Here is a 23768-nt window from a genome sequence, read left to right on the forward strand (position 1 = left end):
GGCTGCCCAGGAGCTTGAGATCTGACACAATGCTGACGAGACAGCTCAGCTGTTCACACCAACTGATGATTCAGACTTGGTATCATTTATGTTTGAGTCCAATGAACTCTTTTYGAGAGTGTCATTCTAGATTTTCAAAGGAATTCAGAGATAGAATTGCCAAATGCACCAAATCTGTTCTGGCTGCAAAGACATTTAGTCTTTATGTAAGCAATTAAATGTCTTAGAAGATATTCAAAAAAGCTCCCAGTGTATGGAGTGAGAGGTAAGCCCATAATATAAAACTTGCACCTCAAAATTTACTCCCTTATTTCCTTTTTCCTCCTGGGGTTTCCTCTGTCATCTTCACTGTTTCTTACTTTTTGTTTTCCTACCCATCTCTACCTGCCTTTCCTATCCATCCCTCGCATGCACATCTGAGTAAAGAAAAACTCCAAATCCAGACATTGACATTTCTTGTTACTAACAATAAAGACACATATTTCCTTAAAAGAAGATACCTCATTCCTACTTTCCTCTATTGCTCTCATTTCTTCTTGCCTCTGCTGCACATCACAAACACTTGGGGATTAGCAATGAGACAGTGGCTGCTGCATGGGGATCTTAATGCTTCCTCTAACTCCAAACCAGTGGTGACCTGGCCCATCAGAACAGCTGCTGGCCATTAATGACACTGCTGCACAATGCTGCTCATGGGATCTGTGGTTCAGGCAGCTGTGGAAGAAATGAAAAATGAAGCATCCACAGATTTTGGAGCATCCACAACTCTCTGTTCCTGCTGGGGAATGTTAGGGGGTTTCTGTTTCCCTGTAGCACACAAAGATATACCCAGTGACTGATTCATCTGCAACAAAATCTGGGCAGGATATTAACATCATGCAGCATGTGCTTAAAAGTAGGCCAGAGAAAAGCCACAGTTCTGTTTTTATTTTTTTTCAGGTAAAGAATCTTTTCTACGTACTAGCTCCTCCTTATTTTTATTCCATCTTGACCCCACTGTGATCCTGGCTATTAAGGCTGTCATTTTTGGCTTGCCACAGGACAGAACGATACTCCCAATCCCACCTCCCAATGCCCTGTACAAACACAAACACAAGCACCAAAAACAAAGCACATCATCCTGTCATCCCTAGATGACAACAGAAACTAGTTTCAGCCCATCTGCACCATAAATGATAAAAGTGATGAACGGAGTAGAAATTCTTGAGCAAGGAATCTATCAGATCACTAAATGCTTGAAAAAAATCAAGCCCAACCCTCCTAACTGCTGAACTGTCCTGGTATAATCATAGAAATTCCTGTTCCTAGATCTTGGCTCAATCCCATTAATGGTCCCACCACATCCGAGACAGCTGCTTGGACTTACACATTACAGACCTTAAGGTTCCAGGGACTGTGAACTTCAACATCTAAAGGATAAATATGAGCCCTTGTTTGTCTTTATGATACGCAGGCAGCAACTTCTGCAAAGGCCAGACAGGTCAGCAGTAGGAAAGGATTACATCTCCCGTCTCGGACAAGATGTGGAAGACTCATTTTCTACAGTCCAAAGAATCTTTCAGGGAGAATGACATAGATCATCAGTGACACGTAGACAAATTCCACAGGAGAAGAAATTGATTTTGTTCAATTTTTACAAAATTAAATTATATGAATTGACATTTATCAAATGCACATATTTACTGYAGCTTATTCTGAATATTTTACTTTTGTGCTTTAATGGCTTTGGCTTACCTGAAATATTTTCTAATTAAATCATCTGCTTCTATAGATTTATCTAGTCTTTGTTATTTCAATGAAAGCTGCACAGAAGCTGAAAATAAAAGCCAGATTTTGTGATTGATTTGCTACTCCCTAATTAAATGGAAATGCTATTTTTGTAATAATGATATATTAACAGCTTCATTTACTAATTTACGTGATTTACTAATCAGATTACGTATCTAGAGATAAGAAGATGAGCTGTGTATGTATGCACATGCATATTTGTTCCAAAATTTTACCTAAGCTAGCAATGATTAGGAGCTGCATTTTCAAAAGTCCTTTCAGAGAATAATTTGGCAGAATAATTGAAAAGAATGAGGTAGCTTCTTCTTCAAAAAAGCTTACAGCTTTTTCTAGTAAATAAAGTAATACTGGTACCAAACACATGCACTGAAATCCAACAGTATTTAAGAATTACTTATTCTTCTCAGCGAATAAGTCCAATCAGAGAACAGAAAAAATGAAACTGTGACTCACCAGTCACGCAACACAATACTGAATAATCAAAATCATTTGTAAGCACACAAAAAAGCAAAAAAGTTGTTTAAGAATTACAAACAGGCAGTCCATCCAAACTAAGAGTCACAGGTGAACAATTCTAGGTCAGTAACAAAGTACTGCAAATTCTCCAACTGCGCTCCAAAAAAAAAAAAAAAAAAAATTATTAAATCATTTCATTTCTATACAGCAGTGTGTGACTTCAAATCTACCTCAGCAGCAACCAGAAGTTGCTGAAAAGTACAGGCATGCTGGTTAGCAGGCAAACGTATGCATCACTCTAGGAATGTTCTTGTTTTACCTAAGAATCCAAAGCCTTCAAAAGGGCACTCTCAGAACTGCCCATTTATTCATACCTGAGTTTGGACACTGCAGGGATGAAAACGCTTAAAAGAGAAATTCTTGTTCTGTTTCAGTCATGTGTTGTACTTCTTGAAGGGATGGAGAACTTCAGCCTGCAGGGATAACATTCCTGCCTTCTCTGCAAAGCCTTCTTAAGGATTCTAGGCAGAATTCATTAGTTTGATACGAGCCAATCTTGAAGCAAAGTGTCTAGTCTCTCTGCTAAACCATTGACATACTGGTTTCTTTTACTCTAGTGACCTCTTCTGAAACGTGCCTGAATTTGTTTGCTGTGCCATCTGCACCGTTTGCTGTACTAACTGAAAGCCTAGATGGGACTTATTTCCCCAAAGCCTTCTCGTAGTCAGCAAGCAGGAATAACCTTCAACCCTTTTGGATTGGCTGCAGGTCAAAAGCAGGGCCCAGATGTACCAGGCTTGGGTTTTCCTGGTGCCATTCATTGCTTTTACCTGACATTTTCATCTAGTTATCTCTGAKAAGCTAAGACAGACCAAGAGATCTCTAGTTTCAAGTCAGCTGCACTTCTGCCTTTCGTAGCCCCTCCTAACAAGGGAACATAGAGATGAAATTCCTTCTTCTATACAGGTCAATCTATACAGCAACAACATCCAGCTGTTGTCAGCTGGAACTAGAAAAAGTGAGAAAATGCTCTGATTAAGGACAAACAAACTACCTTATACTAAATAACTTATATTTCTAGAGTTCTTAATAAAGGACAGGCTGACTCTAAAATACGTAATATGTATCCTGAATTTTAGGCTAGTTGTTATCCTGCATTTGTTTATAGTTCATTGTTTGAAAACTTAAGCAGTGAAAAAATCTCAGAGGAAACATCATCATTAAGAGGTAGCTGTGACAAGGAGGAAAGAAGAGCTTTCTCCCACATTTCACTACGGTTGGGCCAGGAACTATTTCAACCTTTGAAAATTTGCTGGAATCGGAAGGGGCATGCATAATTTGAAAACAGCCCCGGCAATCAGAGATGAGGTTATCAGTCATTCTAGCAGAGCTTTCTTCTTGCTGCTGAAGGCTGACAAAGCTACTGGCAACCTTGGGCGAGATTTGCATGCCCCGCACTTCACTTCGCGGGAGGCAATACAAMGGGGACACAGAATCTATTATGGTATTTTGGAATCGGTATTACACCATACTTCAACTGAACAGAAAAAATCGCTGCTTGTGACAGATGGCAGAGGAAAATTGGCAGGAGCATTTAAGAGCCGAAGAAGGCATGGGAAATGTATCTCTTTTTTTGTTCAAATGCTTCTCTGTAATTAACTAATATGTGTCTCTTGACACCGCTTCAGTGCACGGATGTGCTTTAAGACCTGAGAAGGGGTGACAGCCCACCAAGTTCCTGGGTTTTACGTCAGCTGCGTTTGAAGAAGGCCCAGCAGATATTTGTCAGGATAGCAGTTTTTGCCCTGGAAACTGAAAATATACATCAACACTTCCAAACCATGAAAACATACCTAGAGTAATTTATTCCTTCCTGCCCTGCATTTTATACTGCCCCAGTTCATCCTAATTCCTGAAATATTTGTGGAATTCACAGGAAATTTGTATAAGCTTTGTCAATTTAATACATTTTGAAAATCATGGTTCCCTTCTGAAAGGGTAAGTCTGATAGCTCACACAGCCTGCAAAAGCATAGCAGAAATATTTAGTGAGTTACAAAGAGGCTTTCTGCAACGTTTTAAAATGACTAATTCCAGCAAGCACATCTGATGTGAAGAAGATTAAAGTGCTCTGGTGTGAGTGACGTGGATTCACACTTCACCTCTCCTATGAAAATCACCCACTGCTGACAATGGATGAAGCTGAAATGGTGTTGAATATGTTTCAGCTGCAAGTACAGCCAGGTAAAAAAATAGTCCCCTTCAGGAGAAGGTTTAAGTTGATGTTTCTGAACATTTTTTTTGACCTTGACAATATATCCAGTTAAATTTTAGTCAACAAAATGACCACTGCACTGCTGAGACATGTAATTCAAGCTTCAACTATGTCCTAATAAGGACTATCATCAAGGATRCTAATTGGTGTCAGATGTGATTAGAAACACTACAGACTACTGTTCTTCAGGAAAAGCAGCAATATCTTTTCCTTTATTTCCTGATCATACAGCAAGCGGTGACTCATTACTCTCAGCTGTAGTAAGGTTCAAAGTAATAAAGATTCTATAGACTGCCATCAAGCCTTCAGCCATACACTCCTTTTACAAAGGCTTTGTTTCTAACATGAGAAGAGCTATTATTTTTTATCATTTAAAAGAGAAAATGTGGATGTCTTTTGCTTGAATTTTATAGATGGTGGTGATAGAGACTAACAGAAGTTCAAAATGAAATGATGTTGGATCATGACACATTGCTGAAGATAAAATAACAGAAATGACCCAAATTAGCTTAGCTTAGCTTTTTGTCAGGTTAGTCTAACAGAAATGCTGTGGTTTTGTAGTGATTGCTTTCTCATTGCTTTTCTTATTAAAACATAAGTCATATTTATCCTTCCTTAAATGCATATTTAAAAGCATATGTAAGATCGGTGGATTACTAAGTATTGTAAGTGACCATTTAAACATTTGAGGAAACCTCCTCTCTGGCTCCTCCCACCTTTTTTGCAACCTTACTGACATGCAGAATGCACAAGTCACTTCCTACGAACACAGCCTACAAAATATTCAAAGATAAGGCACATATACCTGAGATTTGAAAACTACAACTTCAGAAAGGAATTGCTGTGAACTACCACTGACTTGATCTTGTTATTCTAAGCAAAATATATCCAAAATAGAAAACCAATTCATTGGAAATCTAGAGCCAAAGTCTGTCCCCAAAAAAAGAGAGCTTAAGTTGTTTCATAGTTCCAAGACYTTTTCTTCAAGGGCAGTGAAGAAGAAACCAAGAAGAGAAAACAAGCCTAGATAATCCAGTGAAAAGCAAAGAGACAAAGACAGCTGAAAATACAAACCTGGATGTAAAGGAATGAAACACAGAAAAAGGCTTAAGAGTCAGTGATGTTCACCGCTCTGTGATCAACTCTGTGATGTTCACAGAGTTCTCTCTACCTGTTAACCAAGGCAGAACAACTTCTAGCCAACACACTGAGATATGCACTGAGAGTTGGGTGAGGAAGAACCTGTTCTTCCCTTCCTGTTACACAGACCTGATATTGTTTACACAAAACTTTCAAATACACTCATGATTTGGAAAATGTAAATATTTTAGCAGTGAAGACATAACCACCAGCTTTAAAAAATCGGGGAAGAGGTTAAACTCAAAGGCATCACTACTGATTTTGATGACAAGGAAGCCTGGACAAGGGGAGAGGGGAGTGGGAAAGCAACAGTCTCATAACATCTTATGTCCCATTAGTCACAAAACAATCATGGTATCACCAAAAAAAAAAAAAAAAAATCACTGCAAATGTATTCAGGAAAATCTCATGTTATTTTCTATTTCAGTGACTTTGAATTCAAGGACAAAGCCTAAAGGCTACTGCCTGTGTTCGCAATTCCGCTACTAAAATGCCTACTAGCCACTGGGACGTGCCCAAGTCATTGAAAAATGGCCTATAGAGTAGACACAAATTGTGAGCCTAAATCTCAAACGAGATATGAGTTCCCCAAGTCCTTAGGCCTGTTCAAAACCATCATGTTGGTGAGGCCTCGCTCACTGACTTCAATAAATCCTCAGTCAGGCAGACACATATGCATAGCCACTAATGACTACCTGCAGAGAGCACTTTTCAACTCAAGTTCTCCCACTGCATTCCTGCAACGTATCATGCAGTGCTTTCTGGCAGTTCTAGACGACAGTGCTTAAGGGGACTTGCAAGTTTGACAAAAAAGTTGGTGAAATTGATTGGTATTTAGAGTTTAGTGGTCTCCTATGAGTATTCCTGTGCTTCTCTGACTGATTTTGATGAAGTGCTTTTATTTGTCTTTCTACCGAGAGACTGCAGATGAATTTGCAATAGAGCAGCATGGCTCCTGTTTAGCTTTGTCAGGCGCCACTTATCCAGGTTATAATTTATTTCTCAGAAAAAAATATTTCTCATGAGAGCTTCAGGCTAACACAGCTATAAAGCACCTGGCTACTGTTCAGCTTTGTGTCTGAAAGCAGCTTCATTTCTGCACATAAACAGGAAAAGACAAAACTTGAGAGGAAGAACCACAAGTTCCTCCAGCTGCACATGCACTAGGTATACAGGTCATCTTTATAGCAGCATTTAGTTATATCACATGCTACCACACTGCCAAAGGCAGCAGAATTGAGGTTAAAACAGGCTTGTGTAGAAACCCTGGTTCTGCTGCCAGCTACGGTGGTCACGCAGCAGGTGCTGCGATGGTTGCTCGCTTAACAAAACCATCGGGCTCTGCTCTTGGCTGGGTTTGGAACCGGCTGTTCTAAATTTTTGAATGGATTTAGACCTGTATTTAGCTCTGACATGCTGTATAATAGAGCAATCTCTACCTTGCTTCAGCTTTATTTAGTGAGAGTCACTTTTACTCAAATCGCAATGATTGTGGTGGTGGTTGGTATAGTTTTGTCCCCATTTTTTTCCTGAATTATAGTGATTAGTGAGCAGTTTGAAAGCACCAGGGCCCAGGATCATTTCTGCTCTGATCACCATTACTGTTATTCAGTGAAGGCACAAATACAGTTACAGGATGAGCGTAAATTCCAATCCACTTCCACTGCACTTACAAAGGTCCATTGTATTTTTTCCTGCTCTTTCTCCCTTGTCTTCACTTCATTAGAATTCAGGGAAAGGCAAGTGGTGATATACATATAATTAAGTTAGAAAAATCTATCTAGAACATGCCACTAATTATAAAATGGAATTTCTAGCATGATTTATAGTTAATAGAATAATATTGTTTGCCTTGCTTATATCTTGCATTTTTAGAAACAGAAATAAAAAAGCCTTGGAACCCTAAAAGGAACCAGTATCTGTTCATAGGTAACTGCTCTTCTTCCCAGTTTAATCAGTTGTGATGTTTCATTAGCAATGACTTAAACAAATCAGACAATGCTTAATGCAGCACCTACCCTATAATCATTGCACATTACTACTGTTGTGTATCTTTTCTTTAAATTGTTCACTGCATCCGCTGTGTTATTTACAAGTAACTGATAACCRTGAGCTTGCAGTTGGACCACGTAACTTACACCTGCCAGACAGAGAGAGGASAATTCAGAAAGGGAAAAAAATCCAAGGTTTGCAAAGGCTTAGTACTAAGAGGGCAAAAAAACCTCACAGATTTTAAATTCCAGCTCAGGCAATTGGCTTTTCAAAGAATAAGCTGATAGTGCCCAGCCATCTGCACTTATTAAGTAGAGCTGCCCTTTCCCTTGCAGGTGCTGGTGATTCTGCAGAGCCAAGTTGCCACTTGCACATTGGTAGCATGTGAACACCTCACCGCGACCAACACATCCATCGAGGAGGATAATGTGTCCAACACAGAACAGAGCAGGGCCAGGTTTAACACCCTATTTCTTAGCAAACTTCTGATATTCATCTCATGCAAAGCTGGGCTCTGTACACCTGAGCTCCTCACCTGTGCAGTGACAGCAATGGCATCTCTCCAGCTCCACAACACTGGAATGCAGCCACATCCCAGGGAGGACAAGGGAACACAGCTAAAGACTAACGCAGGAAACCAGAACCTTGGTTTACTTTTTTTTATTTTTTTTTTTTTTTTTTAGAGGAAGATTTGAAACAAAAAGCATTCAGCAACACAGGGTTTAAACTGGAAGTGGAAGACGCAGGTTTGGACATATTTCATATTTTTCCCTCAGAAAATAGTACTGATATCTTTTTGCTCTGACTGGATAATTCCCGCTGCTTATTATAATGTAGCTGTCTTCTTTGATTTGTGTATTGGAATTTCCAGTGCAACTGCATATATTCGTAGCAATAGGCTTATTATTGTAACAACTCAAGGGAATGTTTTGAATTGAGGGAAAACATTTACATTGGAACAAATTACGTTTTACTGAAAAACTAATTGTTACACTGAGAGCTGTATACTGTTGTAATTGCACCATCCTAATTACACACATTGCATTATTTAACAAGAATGGCATTGTTTATTTGCAATATCCTCTGCTTATTTACAGTTGCATATTTGAACAAGGAGCAAGGAGTTATTCCTACAATGCAGCAGAGAGATTGTTATCAGCACAGAAACACAAAATTAATTCAGTAGAGGAAATCTACCCTCAAACAGAGCAGGAGAGAAATTTCTCCGGAGGCAAGACATTCTACAATTGTTTCTAAATTTCTGTATAATTAACAAAGCACTTACCATCTGCAGTGATTGACCTGTCAGATCTGCTCCTCTGAGATAATTTCAGTGACATTTTAAAAAAAATTCTATGAATATCAAAAAGCCATATTTAACTTGTACGGAATGGTGTTATCCTGTAAATAGAAATTACAAACACTCAGGATGGAATTGGTTTACCAAGATTGCTGATTAACACCAGTAGCCCCAATCAGATGAGTTCAGCTCAGGTATTAGTAGAATATCCTTTACTGCCTATCACAATGGGGATTCTCTTTTGTTCTATTTGGTCTCTGTCTNTTTTTTTTTTTTTTTTTTTTTTTTTTTTTTTTTTTGATAAATGCTTCTCTCACACAGGAGAAGCCATCTCAGAAAATTCACTTACATATTTAGACTGATTCAAGAAACATCACTCACTCTTGAATTTAAATGCAATAATTGGGAAACTCTATTTTAAACAGAAGAGTTGTTGGTTCACTGTCGCTTTGCACCTTTACCAAGCATTTATTTTGACTCAGCTAATGAGGGTGATATAATGGCACCTATCCAGAGTGGCCCGGTTTTACCTCAACTGTGTGAACATCTAAATACATTTCATGGCTGAAGATTCCAGGCTGGAAGTCTTGTGTTTATTAGGAAAAAAAGGTTTGATCATTATTTAATTAAGCCTCTTAATCCCAAATCATATAATTTGTGGATTAGCTCCATTTCTAGCATTATTTCTTGAACTACTCATTTTTTTATTCCTGTATTATTATATTACACATGTATAAATCATTCTCATATTACTAAAACTAAGCATTTATAGATGCAACCAATATGTTTTTTTATTAGCAACCTATCATATTTTAATATTTATTTCTGCACTAATCTGAATTTCTAATGTTATTTAGTAACATGTAAAATACCATTATATCCAAATGAGTATACATTTTTATTTCCCATTAGGTTTTTCAAGTGATCTTTTAAAAATAGCAAAAGGAACACAGGGAAAGAGCTGGATGTTTTGTGGCATGTGGGATGAATGCATCCACTGCTCTAAGGAGCAACTATTGAAGTTTCAGATTGGCAGTGATCACAGTTAAAATGATATTTTAATCTCAGTACACAGTTGGAAACAGACAGTTACTGCACAGTTCACTAGAATTTTACCCCCCTTGACACATGAAAGAGCAATCAGTCTGACTTTTCATCTTATTTCAGAAGAGATGCCCTTCTGGAGGTGGTCTAGTCAAGTCCAGCCAGTGCTCCTAATACAGAAACTTTCACTTCTACAGTAAATGCGACTGATCTTTCACTTCTAAGTTCATTGCCACAAAATCAAGACAGATTTGTTAAAGTGTGAGGTTAAGAAACTGCATAAATGAGCAGAACTCCCAGAGTAAAAGCTGTTTGTGAATTTTTGATCAATGGTCTTTTACAATAGAAATTGTAAATGTGCTATCAAACTTCCCTAAAATATCTATGACAGTAAATACAAAGTTTAACTTTTTTTTCTCCATTTCAGAGAGATTTTYTTTCAGAAAGTTTTTGTGCATGTGTGTTAATCCACATTGCTAGATGCACCTTTCTATTTTCTCTTGATTCAGCTCAAAGGAAGAAAAAAGAAAAAAGGKTTTTTTTTTCCCTGCTTTTCTATGATCCTAGTTTTTCAAAAATGTGTGGCTTGAGTGGATGGTATATTCATTACAGTTGAATAGGGGTAGTTAAAGGAGACGTAGTTCGTGCARTTTCTTCTTGTTGGCTGATAATAGGGAATGAAACAGTAGTTGTTCAACAAACAAAAACATGACCATAGAAATAGGCCATCCTTATCCTTGGAATAAGAAATAAATATTTAAATAAGGCAAAGAATTATATATTCTTTAGGTAGCTGTCCTGCAAGGCCTGTCAGCCTAACTGAGAAGGCAGCGCTTTGTAAAGTCACTCTATATTTTGTAGCCGTGTAGACAGGAAAGCTTCCGTGTCCATTAAGGATTGCACTAAGCATGGAGATGTGTCTTGGGAAAGAGAAGCTAATACGTAAATACAAAATACCCCATGCCCCCATAAAAAGAAGGAAAATCTGACGATATCCTACTGAAATCAGTTGCCTTAGAGTACACATAGGAAGGAGGCATCTACAGTATTCCTACTTGGAAATAGTGCCCTTAAAAGCAGTCTATCTTTTCACATTTTCATTCTTTTGCCTTTCTGGTAAAAAACACRACCAGGTAGCTCAGCAGAGCACAAACATACAGCACATACACAATATAATTAAAACATGTTCTGCATAATCACAGAATCATTACGGCAACACTGAAGCCAGTGCTGCAAGAACCGCTGCAACAGAGCCTTTGGCTGCTGTCTAAAGAGCAACCAACCATCCTGCTCAAGAGATTTGTTTCCCCAAGCAAGAGTGACACTGTCCAAGACCCCAATCATTTATTTTTTTAACGCTTTGTCCTTGAGTGGCCAACACACACTCAGACATAAAGGCATCCACCAATTCCGGAGCAGTCATCGGGGAGGACGCCGAATCCCCTGTCCTTTTTCTGCCAGACAACCGAGTAAATGCTCAACACTGAAAGCTTCCATTACCCCATTTAAATCATTTTAGTACAGAAAGTTATGACCTTGGATTGCAACGACCAGTTTGCAAGGTCTAAGAGACGGGAGCTCTGACATCAAGAAAGCCTGTAATCACATGAACTGGGCTTCAAGAAGTCTGACAATAAACCATTACAATATCGTTCTCCAGAGATGCACTAAGCAAGAGAAATTGGGCCATTCTGAAATCGTATTATTTCCAAGACGTCAGAGGAACACAAAACAGTCCTTAAAACTCACACATTTCAGGGCCTGGAAGTGAGGCAAGCCACTACAGAGAATCTCTATATAAAAATATGGAAAGTAGAAATACACTTGTTAGAATCCCTACGATTAATTACATTCAAATGTGTCAAAAACATTAATCAAGGATATGTCAGAGGACACTTCACATGGAGAACACAAATCCTTTAGTGAATGATGAGGAWAGAAGTTAGGGAATGTTTGAGTTTTTATGAAACTGTTTCCCAATTTCTGGTCCTGTAATCAGGACCTCCTTTAGGTGCACTAAGGTCTCCTTTTTCCTAAAGTCTCTCATGTTCCTGTCCCAGTCAGGAAAAGGCATTGCTATTTCACATGGAGAAAACTGTTCCTAAATTTCTCTATTTTCTTAACATTTTCTCAGATTTTATTGCTTTATTGGGTACTTTCAGAGCACTGTCACAGTCTGTCCTCAGTGAAGAACTTCTTTAGTGCTCCAAGTTCCTAAGGAGAGGAATCATTTCAAATATTTCACAACAGTGCGGACTTAAAAAGAAAGGAAAAGGAGAAAGGAAACAGCTAAATGAACTTTTTTTTTTTTTTTTTTTTTTTGTCTCAGAATAGCCTTACATAGCTGTGACTTTCAGTGCTTCTGAACAAGGACAGTATTCATTAAAAGACTTACCTTGCAAGCATTTTTGAGATGTGCTATACACAGATAAATCTATTTTATATCATGCTATGAGTGTTAATCTTATCACAGAACACAGTGATTACAGCTTACATTGAATTACTACTTTTTTATAATTCATTGTGGTGAGGTACTACTGGGCAACATCTCCAAGCTAGTGAGCACTTCATTATTTTTAAAAGGAAAACTGAAGGAAATCACCTTTAGCAAACAGAATGTTCATCTGTTTCTTTCTCACTCTATGTTGGAAGAGCAAAGTCAGTAAACTACAGTATATAAAAAGTATATAAAATACAGTAAACTAGAGCTTCTTAAAATCTACTGAGCATAGAGGCATATAGCATTATTGATACTTAGTCCTTTAAACTACCTACCCAGGACATCTCAGTCTCTACAGCACAACAAATAAACTACATTGATGTCCACATACTATGGTACTGCTAGGAGCTACCCTTTCCTTTTTGAGAGGTGCATATATATGTGCACATATATATGTATATAAAATACATACGCAATGGATGTGCATCTACATACATGAAGATAATCATGTAAAATAACCATTATTTTGTTTTTGAGAAAACAATAAGAAAACCCCACTGTTTTCAGCACAGCAAGGCCAATGATAAAATATTTCTTGAAATTGTGCATCTTAGGACATATATTTGGACGGGAAATTAATTATTTACCAAGGGATTGCACAAAGATTTTTCATTGGTGTTTGAACAGAGTGACATCCAACATGATGATACAGTTGTAATTCCCTATTCATAAAGGTTTTGGTGTCACTTTGAAGAGTCCCAAGTTGAATCTACTAAAGTGAACCCAATAATAAGGTGAGACTGCCTTGTTTTTTCACATGAAAACATCATTCAATACAGTCACAATAACATTTTATTTATCCTCATTTGATGAGTATGTGATGACATTTAAACAACTAGAGAGATAGAAAAAGCCTAACCCCTACTTTATGAGATGAAAAGATGAAAAGTCTTCCAATGACTAATTTTGGTTTTATTTTTTTCATGAAGCTTCTTATATAGCTTAATTGTTTTAAATGCTAACAGATGCTCAGCAAACTTGAACACAGTTTAAAACACACACATAATTCCCTGGTTAAATACCTATCAAACAAGTATATACGTATGACATTTTTAAGGGGTATATATAAATAAAAAACATGCTCACATACAGCAGGAAAATACAAGCCCTTTAAWATTTTAATATTACTACTTTATATTAATCTTTTCTTTCTAAATTTACATATGCTATAGTAACTTCCAGAGGCTGCTTCATAACACRCAAATAATAATGTACTGACATTTACTGCTGGACAGCTGCTAATCAACCTATATGGAATGAGTTGTTTGTCTAGCTGCTAATGAACCAGTCTTTCATATCACAAAACACTGGACCTCAATTGACAGCATGAACAGAAATATTAGCTCAAGAGAGAAAGGCTTGTCTGCTTATGGAAAAAGCCTTCTCACATCAGTGAAAACTGAAATACTTTGGAAAAATATATGAAGCCCACACTAATACTGATATTAGTATAGATTAAACACAGATCTTTCATCTTCCAGTACCCGGACTGATACTAATTTTTAAAAAGCTTTTATGGATGGTCATTCTATATAAACAAAATGAACAAGGGAATCTATGACCTCAGAAAGTGACTGTGACATTTTATTTTGCTTAGTTGCTAAAACACGTAGAAGACTTCTGATTACACTTGATACCAATATTATAGAAGGCAATTTAATGCAGTTTTAAACCTCAAATGTGAGAAATCTTCATATCATATTAAAAAAAAAAACCCACAAACTTTCCCTATTTCACTTTGTGAAGGAAATATACATTTCCAGGTTACATTTGTCTTTCTCAAGCACTACAAGGAATGGTACCAAAGAGATTTAATAAAGTGAGGGGAAAYGCTGAAGGAAGAACATTTGACAGCAGGTAGCAGCACAGACTGTAGTGTTCAAAGCTTTTCTAACTCCCAACAGTGATTAGAAGGAATGTTTTTCCTCACAAACAAAAATCCAGATTAAAAACTTTAGGCCGAAAAACATGCTTTAGCGCACTGCTGTCAGCACATCTGGACACCACTAAATGTGCAAATATTTAATGGCTTAACAAAAAAAAAAAGAAAAAAAGAGAGAAAAAGAGAGAGACAGGGCCATGAGATCTAGAAATATAGAAATAGTGAAAAARCTAACCTGCTACCCTGAATTGTGCCGAAAATAAGAAATGCATAACCCACCAAGGCAGAAAGGGGAGAGCTGAAGCCCTCCAAGCAGCTGAGGATGGGAGCAGAGGTATGGGGAGAGCTTTGAAGTGCAGCAGGATGCTGGGACTGTCCTGGGGGTGAGGATGAGATCAGAGAGCTCTTCCTTGGCTAAAGRAGATACTGATGCAAGGTGACGCAAGACAGCGTTAATTATATTTAGCTGTGTGTGACACATGTTGTCAAGATTTCCTTTGCAGCCATAAGAACTGGAAATATATTCTTTTAAACTGAACATAAGATACTGCTAAAAATCACATTTTTTTTGAAACTGGTATGATCATCTCAATAATGTATTCTGGCTAAGGTCTATTCTGCAAACTTCCATTGGCTCAGACAATAAAAATTGAAAGGCATTGCCCATGGTGGACACATCYTCTAGAAGCCCAAATGACAACATCAGCACCACATTCAGACGCACATGAACCCCTGCCAGCCTGGATCCTGTGAATTCATTGGGAGTGCAACTACACAGTAAGCAAAAGGAATAACAACCTCAGCAGTATAAATAAAGTCTCAGTCTTTCAGAAATTGTCTTTCTGCTTCAGTTGAAATCTACAGAACTGGATGGAGATGTTTCGTAAAGAAGAAAGGCATGAAGCAATCAGACTTGTCTGAACTGCCAAAATGACACTGCATCTTGCATTTGCTATYGGAATTGTTTCCACTTCTGAATGAAAAAAACATATTTCTCAACCTCTCCTCTCCAATCTGCCCGTCTTTTCATTCAGAAAATACATCTGGTTCAAAGAGAGCTTCATTTATATAAATGTATATTTACAAAACTTTTGTCTAAACAGACTATTAGTCTGTCATTTGCCCCTTAATCAAACCTTACCCAGAAGTGGAATTCGTTATGASTATTCTAAGCTGACTGCCTGAAAACATGCCTGAAGAAAATGAGATTCCTCTGTTATCTCTGCAGATTAAGAAGGTTGCGATAGCRAGAGAGAAGTTGGGGAAGTATCCGYCTTTCCCACTTGCTCTTTTCTTCCCCTCAGTATGAATTCCCTAAGTAACTTTCAGTTCACTCCTGTAATGCCCCGTCTCATTTGTCTTTCTAAATCTTCATAGATGAAAGAAACTTCCATTATGAATCTATACTGAAATGGGAGCTTGCTATGTTTTAAAAGACAAATCTAAAAAGGATTGCTCACCCTTCCCTCTGCAGCATCCTATGTCATATTCCTGCTCTGAATCTCTAAAGGACAAATTATTTAATGCTAAAATATCACTGTCCTTTCCCCAAAATTATTCCAGCTGATCATTTTATCCCCATCACTCTTTCACTTGGTTTGCAACACAAAGTATACTTTCTGTATAAGTCACTCCTTAGTCTTCTCTCACTTGTCTGCACACTATGAGCCCATGCCTTTCAATGAGCTATACAATTAATAGAATTTGCCCCAAAAAATCTGTATGTATCTCACCTTGAAGTTCTTAACTCATAAAGTAATTTGAAGATAATGAACAGTTCTGGTTGGAGTGTTAAAACATGGTGCTCTATATTAAAACTCCTCCCTTTGAACTTAGAAAATTGCATTCAGAGATGAATGAATTCATGAAAAGCATTCCCTGTTGGACGGCTTGTCATGTACATATTGTTTGTACATACACCAACTCTTATTGTAAAGACTGCTCTCATTGTAAAGACCAGTTTCTCCTCCTAAATGGTATAATGCATAAGGAATTTCCAGGTAACCAAGTCGCATGCCTTTTTTCATTTAGTAAAATTAGCATATGGCCATTAGTAAATAACATCCTTTGAAGCATTATTTCAGGTCATCTATATGCTTTGCTGATAGTTTGCATCACCTCATGACTTTTTATGTTAGGTTTGCTCCAAACTATTTTTTTCAGTTTTTTTTTCTCCCTTGCCTTTCTCAGAGGTCTGTAAAAYAGTTGCTGACTCCATGTTGACCTCTTTTTCTCTGTCTCTTCAACATATACTTAACTCAGTGAGTAGCCTGTGAAGTTTACTGAAGTAGATACCATCAAACCTGACAGCATGAGAAAAACTCTGCCTCCTCTAAGCAAACAATGGTGCCAGTATATGGAGGGCCTAGAGGACAAAAGAATATGACTACTGCAATTCTGTTATTTACAGCTTTGTATTACAGCTTTTATTTCCCTTTCCTTCTTGAGATTGAATGGAGCTAGGTTATCCCCAGGCTCCTTTAGATATTTCTTTCAGAATATACATCAATCTTTGGTCCCTCTACAGTCTCCATTACTTTAATACCTAAGCCCCTCACAAGCTTTCACTATCTGTACTCTCACAACACCCCAGATGTAAGCAATTTTTGTGATCTCAATTTACTAAAAGCACATCAAAGTGCACAGAGATTTTTAGATACCTGGTGGCCACAGTGAAATCCAAATCTCCCCCTCTGTGCTTTTTCCAGTGTCTGGGATCCTCCTCTAGCTCTTTGAAAGGGGATTCAGAACTATCCAGACACTGAGCAAGGCGTGACCTGAAGTTATATTTAAAACATAATTTAGTCAAGCTAAATATAACTTAKTCTAACTTTGAGTAAAATCAATCTTGTTCTTAAAATGTCAACCAGAAAGTGCTACTACAAGCCCATCCAGAAGAGGCTGCTGTTGGTGGCACTATCTTTCTGGCTTAAAACTGAGCAGGGGTCAGTCYTTCTTTCAGACAACACCTTAGATGTGCAACTCATCTCATTTTTATATAAGAAGTCACCTACCATATAGATACCATGGTACAGTTCCCTGCTCTGCCTGAAGAGATTCAAAACTCAAAATTCTGTCTCTATAGGATAGTGGCACCAACATCAGCRCAGAGCCCAAGCTCAGGTGGAAGGCACAAGGCTATTTTCTAAGCCTTGAAAGATCTGTGAAATAAAAATTTGAGCTTCAGTGGTCTGGACAACTAGAAGGACACGGCTTACGCCTAGGAAGCTGAAAAGCACATATTGCTTTATCTTACCCTGGATTTTCTAACTAGTTATCCCATGTGTTCCAGTGTAAGTCTGGATTGCACTTTTCTGTTACTAAGGCTCTTGCAATAATTCCCAGGACATCCAAAGGCAGAGCGCTAAATTAAGAAGATCTCTCAGACAAATTCAGGATAGCATCTGTACAGACTGGAATTTGTGCCTTAAACAAATCTTGTTCCTGCAGAAAAAGAAAATGAGAGACAGAAATTACTCTGTTTTCTCCTTCTAAGGGAGAAAAGCTAATTTATTTACAACAATATCACATAACCCTTCCATATATTTGTGACCAGCATATATTTTTGTGAACTGTTGCTGGCAGTGAAACGGCTGTAACAAACTTGTGGTAGCTTTTATCTCTTCTATTATACTCTAGCCAATTCTCATCCATCAGTTTTTGCAGGAGTAGCTGAAACTTTGCTTGCATCAAACTGGAAAATAACTTACCTCTTCACAGCCTCTAAGAGGACACTAATTTTAAAATAATGAATATTAGCTGCACTATTTCTGTGATGTTTCCCTCTACCAAACAACATTAAGATTTATGTGATACAGTCGGCTTTGGGATTGATAATTAATTGTCACTTAATTACACACTTGCATAATATTTATTCTTAAGTTATAACGACTCTGCCTTAGAAAATGACCCTGAATCACTTTAATTTATTAATTCACTTAATTAAAATACTTCATCTTGAAAAGAGCTTTAAACTGCTCAAATAAAGGTAAACAAATCTTCAAATTAAATCAACACTTTTTTTCTTTGATATATGTAATTAATTTTCACTTGACTCAATAAATAAACCTCATGTAAGGCTGTTCATGTGACAGCAGAAAATGGCTCGCTGTCAGCTTAATCTTCTTTAACACTGTAAAGCATTTTCAGTTATGTTGACAGCCCTGCTGAAAACCTTTTGCTGGCAAGCMATAAATATTAACATTTTTCCCACTGGCACGGCAGGGAAAACATTTATTTGTAAATGATGATCATTAATCAGCATTTCTGTACAAGTTATCACAAAGCCTCCCAGGCTAAAACAAATTCGATGGAAATGAAACTTTCATTTGCAATCAGATTCAACTTAAAACTCACTTTCTGTTTAAATAATTGCAATCTTTGTGGCGTTCTGTGCTTTGTTCAATGCTGGTGGAGGAGCTGTGTGTGCGAAGRATGGCACTTGGCATCTCACAGCTGCTGGAAGTCAAAGTTCTGCAACAAACTCTAGGTCTGGATTACCAAGATCACAGCACGGCCAAGATTTTCACAYGCTTAACCTCCCTACTGCAATTAGCTCTGCTGAATTCAACGGGAGCTAAGTTAAGCGCTTGCCTAGGAGCACGTCAGGGTCACGCTGAAGGCGTGACCCATCGTCACCCATGCAGGCATGTGAATTACTCCATAAACACAAGCTGCCCTTCTAAGCGGAGCACATTTACCCATATGCCTGGCATTAATTGCAAATATTTGGCTGCAGAAGCAGGACCTATGTTTTTTAAAGCTGTTTTGTTTGAAGAGCAATTTTCAGTTACTCAACAAAATGAATCTGGAAATCTCATTACAGCATACATATGACTAGACCTTAGCTACATTCTGACCATTTTGACCTATGCCTTGAAAGTTCTGCCACACAAGACCCTCCCTCACCTCCATTTTCATCTCTATTTCTTAATAAGAAGAACAAAATGGCCATGCTTTTTTTCCTCAATTGCCCATTCATAATTTAAGCTCTCCTGATTCTGGTCATTTCTATCAATTCTATTTGAAAAGATTCAAAAATAAGGCTTTTTTTTTTTTTTTTTTCCTCTCAGCCTAAGCATCACTCTTTCAGTCCCAACTCAGCCCTGAAAAGCTCAAGCTAATTAACAGTAGATCTAAGRAACTCCAGTTGTCGAGATGATAATTAGAGAGGGCTAGATATGAAAAGCAGAGGCTTTAGCTGATGATAGAAGCAAGCACAACTTTCTGTCATTCCTCAAAGGTTGTTTATAGCACATGGATTTGTAGCCGGCTGCCATGAATTTTAACAGGACTGCAATTCATGAACGTCTGCACTGAACTRAAGCTGGCAAAAACGCCGGTGTGAGCACCCGCTATCGGGGGCTTCCCAGCTGTTTCTAACGCTCACGGGAGCAGAAATAAAGTGTGGAATTTCTCATTTCTCAAGGGGAGGGATTTCTAAGGCCTTTTGCAGTTTTTAGGTGTGTTGTTGAAAGCACAGCAGTGAGTCTGGTAATGGGAAAAGCAGACTTCCCTTTTTGAGGGAGCATTTTCATCTGCCAAACAGAGTTTGGTCTCACCTCTTAATAAATGTGTGGAGTGATTTGTTCTTTAGTTATACCATTACTTCATTTGTTATTTTCACAAAAACATTCATAAAATGTTTAACTCAGAAAATACATTTGGGCAGATGTCATTTTGTATGCTTGCTTTTGTTTTCACTTTTAGATTACCATTATGCCTCCTGTTTAGGAAATAGCTAAATAAAACCTCACATCACTTTTCACACTGCAGAGTCGAATATTTATGCACTTTTGGAGAAATGCAGAGTATTCTGATGACCATGGCTGCCCTGCAAGTGATTCAAAGCGATGCAAATCCCTTCTTAGGCTTACAAAGCAAGCAGGMTACCTGCTGCATAAGACGACTGGCTGTGGCATCTCTGTTACCCAGAGCTAGGAGTTCTTGCAGCTCTAATGGGACACAGTGCAAACTGCAATTGGAAACAAAATGCATCCATTTAAATCAYCTTTTGTGGTTGAATTTGGGATGATACACTTTTAAGTACACAATGCTAATAAATTCTATTAAAATATAATTTGAAAAGAAATATGCATTTTAGTAAACATTTTTAGAGGTCTCAGGGTAATCATTTAGCTGAGTTGTTTCCATTTCTACCGGTATCTGCTCAAAATAGTGCCCCCATATTTTGAAAATTACACAGAATACAGCATATATTAAATAGAGCAAAGAGAAAATGTATTTATGTTTTATTTCAAATGAGTATAAGCTGCATAACACTGAGTACCAAGGAAAAGACCCACGTGGCAAAGTGAGCAAACGCCCAGACTAAGAACACATATCCTATATAACTACAGAAAGGCAGCAAAAGGTACTTTGCAGCTTCYGGTTAAGGCAAAATGGAAATGTGTGGCTGACCTGTTGTGCTAACACGCAGCTGCTCCCCAGGACTGCGAGCTTTGGTTATGAACACGCCACAATTCCAGACCGACCTCAGCAAGCAGCTCTGAACTCTTTCTGTCTCTCTTTGATACATGAAAAGACCCCAAAGCCGTTTCTACCCAAGCCCAAAGTATGGGCAAATTTTCCGTCTCTAGGAGGCACTCTCCCTTGCGAGACAAATTGTGCTCCGAGGTTCACAAGAACTCTGCTTCTCTGCGAGAAACATCATCTTTTTTTTTCCGAGACCACAATCTGGGTATCTCCACTTTAGCTGTCTAAATAAAGCACATGTAATTTGACGAGTGCAAAGTATCTGCAGCACCTTTTGACTGCAGATGAGCAGGACTGTATGAGGATATAAGAGCAACATGAGCACCTGAGGAAACCAACACTGCAAGGGGCATTTCTGCACTGAAAAAGACAAAAAAAGATTAAAGATACCATCCTGTGTCAGATGCTTTAAAGGAAAATAACTCACATTTTATTTACTGTTTCAGTTCATTAGTAAGTCCCTCAAATGCTGCCCCTAATGTTTCCTARAGCCAAGGCTGTAATGCCTAAGCGGGAGGAGCCCCTGCTTGCCCACCAGAGCTTCCCATCAAAACCAGCCTTGCATCTCCTGCAGGAGCAGGTGGATTTGAGCTCTGGTCCCCACCCTCCCCAGGCATGCACCGCCCTGCAACTTTGTGCAAACTTGCTGAGAACTGGCAGACCTGGGGCTTGCCATGGCTTAAGGAAATCCGCCTTCCTGAGCACCCCAAGCTGGCACTCCGGCTGCCTCACAATGTAAGCCCTGTACCTGGGAAACTGCCAGCAGACCTTCCCACAGGCGACAGAGAACCAAAGCAGACAGGGGAGGGGGCTCTGTGCAAGGTACAGAACATCTGTGCTTTCTCCATGGATGATTCTGGTAATACRCTGTCCATAAAAGCACTTCAGTTGGTGTAGGCTGTAACACACGGGTGATGGCCAAGATGATGTGCAGCGCTCTGCAGAGGTGCACCAACAGCCACAGACTCGACCTGGGCAGTTCAGGGCTRTCCTAAATAAGGCAGCTGCAGCACAGCAGCATTAGGCTGCTCGGAGGTAACAGAGGCTTTTAGCTTTCCAGATGCCTGGAGATTGTCTTGTCTACATGACCTCTACATGAAAAATCCAGACACCCCTATCTCCAAGATAGTCCTTAAAAGTCATAAGCCACTTGAAATCCCTGGTCCAGTAAACAATTTAAACATTACTTTAACCTCATATTTGTAAGGCTCCAGTAGTCCCAGTTTAAGTTCAAGTGCTTCCTCACACACTATTTTCTGGACCAGCTTCTAAAGACTCTGTAATGAACCAATACCTCTCCAGCATTGCAGTTCCTCTAGCTCTTCTTAAACTAGCATAATATCATTCTTAAAAACTTGACTAGAGAACCTTAGCTTTAGAGACTGCTTTATATTTACTTAGTTTAACACGAGAACCTCAAGGTTAATTAATAATCCAGAATCAGAAATTCTTACTTTACTTCCTTTTATAAATCACAAGAGCTACAATAAAATCACCAGATACTGAATCAGTTCCCTGAACATACCTACAATCACAGCAAGACAATTCTTGAGACCTACAGCTATGACCAGAGGCAAAAACTCTGGCAATCTACTGTAAAACATGGTTCTTGTGCAATTGCAGGCTTTGAGACTTTTCTTGTCAAGGTAACTGTTCTGACTTCAATGCAGTCACTCCTGATTTACCCCAGGGGCAGTAAGACAGACATTGGACACAGTGGTTCATTTTATTTCCTTACAAGCTCCTATGCAACTGCATTGAAATCAGCTGTTCACTCTTTTTATATATATATATATATATATACACACACATATATATATATGCGCCACTGTAAAGAAATCTCTGCCTCTTTTCCCAGATTTTAAATTGTCTTTTCCCAAAGCAATTATGCTAGAAAATTAAGTAATATTGTTGCTATTTGTAAGTAAGTATTAAGATAAGTACCTTGAAAGGGAGGATGTGTTCAAAAAATACTGTCCAGTTCCACTGCTTGACTTTTTTTTCTTGCTAGAATTTAATGAATTCTTCATTTGCTATTATAAACTAAATATTTCCTTTGAGTCCAATTAGCATAGCTGAAAGAAAAAGCAAAGCAAGGCACTGTTCAGCATGCATCAATGTAATGGAAAATCAGGTCTTTTATTCTAGCTTTAATAACTGCAGCTTGATTAGAGAGAAAGAAAAAGCTATGAGAGAGAGGTGTGGGGGGAAGGAGAAGGACTGCCAAATTAGTTCTATAAGAATTCTCAACCTGTCTGCTCTCTGGCTTACTATTCAAATGCTAATTGAGCCTTTTTGTAAACAGAATGGGTAATCATGGAAGACAAAAACAGACACAGAAAACAAATGAAATATCACACCTTATCCAAACCAGCACAAAATTTCACTGATGAGCTTCCGAAGTCTTAAAATTTTGTCTTCTTTTGCCTCTTTGAAGAATACAGAAAATCATATAATATAATAAAATGAAATATAACATAATAAAATAAGAAATAATAAAGAACGGTTCCTTTTGAACAATGAAACCAGTCATGTTATAATTAGATAAGAGGATTTATATTCACAGCTATAAACATGAAAGTGGACCATGAGACTGGATAAAGGCAAGGTTTTAATTCTTAAAAATTAATTACATGGCATTATTCTTATCAGTACACAGGATGCATTAATTATACAATTAATAATAAGATGAAAGGGATTTTTTTTTGCAACTTCAATTCACTTGGGGGCATTTGGTTTTATACCAGAATTGTCCTTCAGGCATTTCTATAATCTCATTACTATGCAAAGTCAAGACCTTAAACCTGTTAGTGGAAGCAGTGAATGGAATGACTTTCTGCTAATTTAGAGTTCGTACTTACTTCTACTATAGCAAATTTTAGAKTCCTCTTATAATT

General features: G+C 38.1%; 1 long non-coding RNA gene across 2 annotated transcripts; it reads right to left on the reverse strand.

Moving 5' to 3' along the window:
* Positions 1 to 9012: 9012 nt before the first annotated feature.
* On the reverse strand, positions 9013 to 22910 carry LOC112954499. Of its 2 annotated transcripts, none has more exons than XR_003250731.1 (3): positions 22816 to 22910; positions 17633 to 17820; positions 9013 to 9051 (listed from the first exon to the last, which is right to left on the reverse strand). It is a non-coding gene; the product is annotated as an uncharacterized LOC112954499 (long non-coding RNA). The 2 variants fall into 2 exon arrangements; XR_003250730.1 differs by lacking the exon at positions 9013 to 9051 and adding an exon at positions 17376 to 17537.
* Between the last annotated feature and the right edge of the window lie 858 nt (positions 22911 to 23768).

Source organism: Nothoprocta perdicaria, unplaced genomic scaffold (genome assembly GCF_003342845.1).
Source record: "Nothoprocta perdicaria isolate Ctin4 unplaced genomic scaffold, notPer1 scaffold_5, whole genome shotgun sequence".
NCBI lineage: Eukaryota > Metazoa > Chordata > Aves > Tinamiformes > Tinamidae > Nothoprocta > Nothoprocta perdicaria.